The following is a 6,000-nucleotide window of genomic DNA, read 5'->3' as shown; positions in this document are numbered from 1 at the left end:
AACTGAGGCCAAGATCTCATTCGTCTCCTCAAATCATTTTATTTGTTTATTTCAGTAATCAAAATCACACTTTCTTCCTCCAGGCAGAACAATAAAGGAACTTTTATTGGAAATGGGTGTGACAAGGCAGAACAGGATATTTTATTTTGTTGCTTGGCTATTGGAAAGACATGGGCTCCCATTTTCACTTAATCAGGTGAGGTCTAGGGACTTAATAATATGTCAGCCATTTAAATCTGTCAGGATCAAAAGGGCTGTGGCCATTAGAGGAGGCAGCTTTCCAGCAGAACATTTTGAGAAGCCACCCAGAATTGCCTGTTTAGTAGGACTTAAGAGCCACAAATATCTTGGCCTATTTGCTACCCTCTTAAGCCAACGGAAACCACATAAACCGAAGGCTCCATTAAGATCTTTAGACAGTGCAGACCAGGCCAAATACAGCTCGGATTCATTGAGATTCATTGAGACAAGATTTGACAAGAAAGAGAGACTGGCCTCTCTTTGCTAATTCAAGTGGAATTTGGGATTAATAAGGAGCCGACAGTAGTCTACTCTCAAGCATAGTAGCGAAACCATAGAAAAGCCTACAGATCAAGCTGAGCACCACCCAGAGATGTTATAGTGAAGCCAAATCAGGAGCTGTGAGCCAATGAAAGATCTCAGGAAGAAAATAACTTTTATGGATCCTAATGAAATTACTAGCCCCAAAGAAAACATTTATTCTTAATAAATGCCTCTGAATCCATGACAGATGTCTGGTGGGGAATGTCATCCTCCATATATTGTTAGATTCCAAATTCTATCAGTCCCAGCCAGTATGGTCACTGTTCAGGATGATGGGAGTGGTAGCCCAGCCACATCTGCCTGCTCTACAAGAAATAAAATATTAGCAATTTAAGTCTTTGTATAAATAACACTTGATAACAAAACACCTTATTAATTTTGCTTAACCCATATAAATGTAGTACCAATGTAATTCATGAGTGTTTCCTCAAGAAGCAGTCAATGTGAGGCCTGGTTCAGATGTTAGGACAAGCCATGAGTTGTCGTTATGGGCACGAAACTTCAGCTTCCATTCATAGTTCCTCCACCATCCTACCTAAAAGTGTCGGAACTGGGGGATGGAAAGCCAGCTGGCTTGGCCCCAGCTGGAGTGTCTCCCTTCTCAGTCTTGCCACTGTGGAGAACCATCAGTCATCCTCCTCTGACGTGCGTCCGCGACTGACGCTGCTGTGCATGCATGAGCACACATTACTCAGCAGAGTAAACACACAACAGATTTGGCTCAAGGCATGGATACTAGACTACATTTATTGAACATAAATCAGGACAAAGAAAACATGGCTTCTCTCCTTGTCATTCTTCTCCAAGAGAGCGAAAAACAAAAGCAATACAGAGTGGGTGTTCCAGAGTGGTGTAGTGGTTAAGAGCGGTGGACTTGTAATCTGGTGAACTGGGTTCGCGTCTCCGCTCCTCCACATGCAGCTGCTGGGTGACCTTGGGCCAGTCACACTTCTCTGAAGTCTCTCAGCCCCACTCACCTCACAGAGTGTTTGTTGTGGGGGAGGAAGGGAGAGGAGAATGTTAGCCGCTTTGAGACTCCTTAGGGTAGTGATAAAGTGGGATATAAATCCAAACTCCTCCTCCTCACGGGACTCCAGCAATCTGTGCTGGAATGTAAACAGACATGTGAGATGTAACAATCCCACATATCTGGAGCAAGGGTGGAATGGAATTCCCAACAAAAAGAAGGACATTAGGAGTTTGCAGTTCATAATGAACTACAATTTCCTGTTTGATTCAAATACAGGAAGCTGTAGTTTATGCAACCCTCTGGTTGAACAAATTCGAATATCAAATCAGGATCTGCTTTTGGTAAAATTTGTTTACTAACTATGGTTGTTACTAACAATAAACAAACTTTTCTCATCTATGAACCTCACCGAAGGACCGGGTGGCTTCTGAGTCTAAGGCTTGTTGTGGATCATGTGCATAACCAGACATAGTTCATTATGGTTCCAAAATGTAATGTGTTGTGTATGCATCTATAACATGTGGGGAAAGGATACATGAAGTTATGTTTGAAATGAACTTTTGACATTTGCTCGCAACAATTTGAGGAAATCAACTGTAAAACTGCAGCAGCCAAAGACTGTTTGAAACTGTCAGTCATTATTAAAGCCGAAGGAAAACAGAATAGCCATGCCAGATGCTATGTGCCAGTGTTGCACAGCGACTCATACTGCTGAAAGCTGTTTAGCCAATAGGTAGGAATGCATATAATACAATGTTAAGCAATTCAATTTTTTTTTTAGAAAAATGCCCACTGCCCTGCTGCCAAAATCCATTCTTCCACAAGAACAGAGGCGCTTATAGGAAAAGCCAACTCTTTGCCATCTCCTTCTCTGACATTCCCAGCAGTTTGCAGAATACTTCATCCTCTCCATTTAATTCCACCTCTCCTGCTTCCCCCACAAACCCAATAGATTTCAGCCTTCCAGTTTGTTTCCTACTGAACTTTAAAGTTTAAGGGCTGGAGAGTCCAGTCTGGCTGAGACAGAAGCTTTTCTCTTAGAAGAGCAACAGAAACAACTTGACCTGAAGCCTAGTTGAGGTTTCACTGTACAAGGCTTTCTGACTAATTACTAACAAAAGCAAGCTTTTGCGTTTCATAATTTATTGTTAACATTCAGATAGAGCAAATGTATTACCTTATCTTTAGTAGTGAAAAATTTCTCAGTTGTTTCTTCTTCTCGTTTTTAAAAAATAATAATTATTGTACTCTGTCGAGGCTACACACACACACACAACTTGCAAATGGATAGGATCCAATCACATTTTATATCAGGGGTAGCCAATGTGGTGCCCACCAAACTCCCATCAGAACCAGCCAGAAAGGCCAGGGATAATGAGAGTTATCTGGCAAACACCACATTGGCTCCCCCCTGAATGAGACAACCATGTGAAGACAGGGGTGTCAACTTGAATAAAATATTGGGGGGAGCAGGTAAACCCTGCCCAGCATAATCAATCACATGATGCAGTTCACGAACACCATTTGAATGACAATGCCCATCAACTCAGGGGGGCTGCCCCCTCAAATATTTTAGGGTGTGTGTGTGAAGCCACCTTAGTCCCTAGGAGTTGGCTCCTATGTGTGAAGATGGACAGTGGAGACTTTGGTTGTGACCTGGCTTTCTCCTCTCCCTCTTCAGTGAATGTCTTAAAAGGACCAATGAGGCTAGAGCTTCAAGTAATTCTGAGGGTGACCCAGACGCTACATGAGGCAGTTGGGTTACTGTTGCTTACTGGGAGGGAGAGGAGGGAAAGGGGCAAGGGGCAGTGGCAGGGAGGTCTGCAGGATACAAATGCACCAGCAGTAGCTCTGGATTGCCTCCATCAACATGTTTGCACAATGCTGACGTCCCTGCTACCTCAGCCCTTCCCCTGCTAGTAAACAACTTGCTGGGTTGGTTCCCTTCAACCAAGGCTACCTTCTGGGAAGCAGGCATAGTGTCTCCATCCCACCTGGCTGGCTGCTCCTGTCAGAGATTCAATAGCTCTCACCGCAATGAGACTGTTTGTACATTAAGTTATGTATTTTTTATGCTTTGCTATTGTCTCTGGTCAAGAAAAAAGATAATGAGATCAGTGGTAACCCACACAAAAACACTAGTACCCAACATGCCCACTTATAAACATATAACTACAAAAGTTAATGTGGTGTGAAGAATGAATGCTAAATGATACCTTTTAAACATCTTGGGGTAGATTTGTAGTGCATTAATGTACTCATGAGGGTTGCCTTCAATCTTCTCATCCTTCTCTTTTCTGCTATATCCCATTGTTTTCATGAGCAGCGCTTGCCTATGCTGCAGGAAACTTCTATGTTTTGTTTATTTCTTAAATGCCTCTTATTCCAGTGCAAGTATTATGCATAGTCAGGAATGGCACAGGGAAATGTTCTTTAGGGCATTATGTTGTATTCCCCAGAGCTACCTCTGTGTACTGGATATTTTTCAGATTAGCAAGGCATTAGTTGTTCATTAAAAAGGTATCAATGATTTAATTTAGAATTGTAATGAGTGGTGTAGTTGAATTAAGTGCATTTGTGCATTTTGTGTTAAGAATGAAAGGGATTGTTTCCCTAATATAGAAATATTCCCTTATGCCAGACCTGTTTCAGAGAATATGTCCACTTCACTGATGGCAATTTTGTGCAATCTCACATTTGTTAAATGTGTTAAGAATGTGGACCAACCGGATATGACTGATTTGGATGTGTATCGACCACAAGATTTGGTTGGGTCCAGAATCTCACATAGTGAAACTCAGTGAAGTGGATACTTGCACAAGTGAAAGGGAAATGTAGTGTCTGGTGTGGTTTGGGAAGGGTATTCACTGTGTGAGCAAATCCTGCAACAGGTCAGCCCTTATACCAGGAAGCAGCAGGAATCAGGAGAACTTTGATAGCTGTATTTGTGAGCAACAGATCAACATCTCAGCATAGGAGATAGGACTCACCGACCTATGAAGGGAACCACAACCACCTAAGGAGGGGGCGGGGTGGGTTCATTTACAGACTAGGCATGCTGCACAAACCACAGGGAGAAGGCCATGCTTACTGATTCCACCTCACTCTACAGTCCTCTACATCACCTTCCACACTGTTCTGGATAAATCTCCAACTCTTTTGAGTGGATTTTCTTGTTGGGTTGCATGGCATTTGTAGCGACCATTTTGTGGTTCACCTCAGGTGCCAAAATATCTTGGTCTGGCACTGAGAAGAAGCCTTTCTGTTTGTGAAACGTGGTTAATGTCCTTTCTCCCTATGCCAGGGTCCTGATCTGGCCTTCCCTCCCTTCCCAATCTAGGCTTCTACTTTGGCGATCACTCGTAGCCAAGTAAGATTGTCTTCCATAAACACAGTTTTAACAGTGAGTCCGTAAGTGGCTGTGGAGGCCAATTCTGGATCCACACGTCCTTCCACAGTGGGGACATAGGTTTCCAGGTGGGAGTTGATCATGGTGAGGGTTTGCCAAGCATTCCTTCCTCTTAGCACATTTCTCCCTTTCATCCTGAGTTTGAGTGTCTTCAAATCCCATGACACCTTTGGTAAAGGATGTTCTCCAATTGGAGCATTCGCAGGCCAGTGTTTCCCAGTTATCGGTGCTTATACTACTTTTTTTTTTTTTTTTAGATTTGCCTTGAGAGAGTCTTTAAACCTCTTTTGTTGACCACCAGCATTACGCTTTCCATTTTTAAGTTCAGAATAGAGTAGTTGCTTTGGAAGACGATAATCTGGCATCTGCACAACATGACCAGTCCAACAAAGTTGGTGTTGAAGAATCATCACTTTGACACTGGTGATCTTTGCTCTTCCAGTACACTGGCATTAGATAGCCTGTCTTCCCAAGAGATGTGTAAAAAATTTCAGAGACAGCGTTGATGAAATCTTTTGAGCAGTTGGAGATGGTGGTTATAAGTGGTCCATGTTTCACAAGCATACAGTAATTTTTTTAAAAAAAAAATAGGCACACATGGGCTTAAGACATGAATAATGGCATGTCTAGTTGGGCCACCAGATAGCACCTGAAAAGGAAAAGGGGTGGACAGCTTGAGCAAGCCTTATCCTCTCCTACAGTGATATTTTTCTGTTTCAGAATACTTTCTTCCTTATGAAAAAAGGCTGCATACTTCTTGAATGTGATCACACAATGCTTTGTTTGTTTGAAGGGTGACCAGGCAATTCCAAGGGCCCCTTTTGGCAAGAGCTGTCCTACGCTCTCTGTTACCTGTTGTCACAGTGTTGCTGGAGCATTGAGACTACTGTGATAGTTGTGGCAGGAGGGAAGCCCTGCAAAGCAACGAACAAACAACGTGGAGGCGCCTACTATCTGTGAAAGCTTGGTGACACTGACAGTCCTTCGCTTTCATGCCACTTTCATTTCCTCTAGCACAGTCAGCGTTGATGTCCTTGCGGGCCTGTAAAAAAGAAAT

Source organism: Podarcis bocagei (genome assembly GCF_964188305.1).
Source record: "Podarcis bocagei genome assembly, chromosome: 6".
In the NCBI taxonomy this organism is placed as follows: Eukaryota; Metazoa; Chordata; class Lepidosauria; order Squamata; family Lacertidae; genus Podarcis; species Podarcis bocagei.
This window is presented reverse-complemented; position numbering follows the sequence as displayed.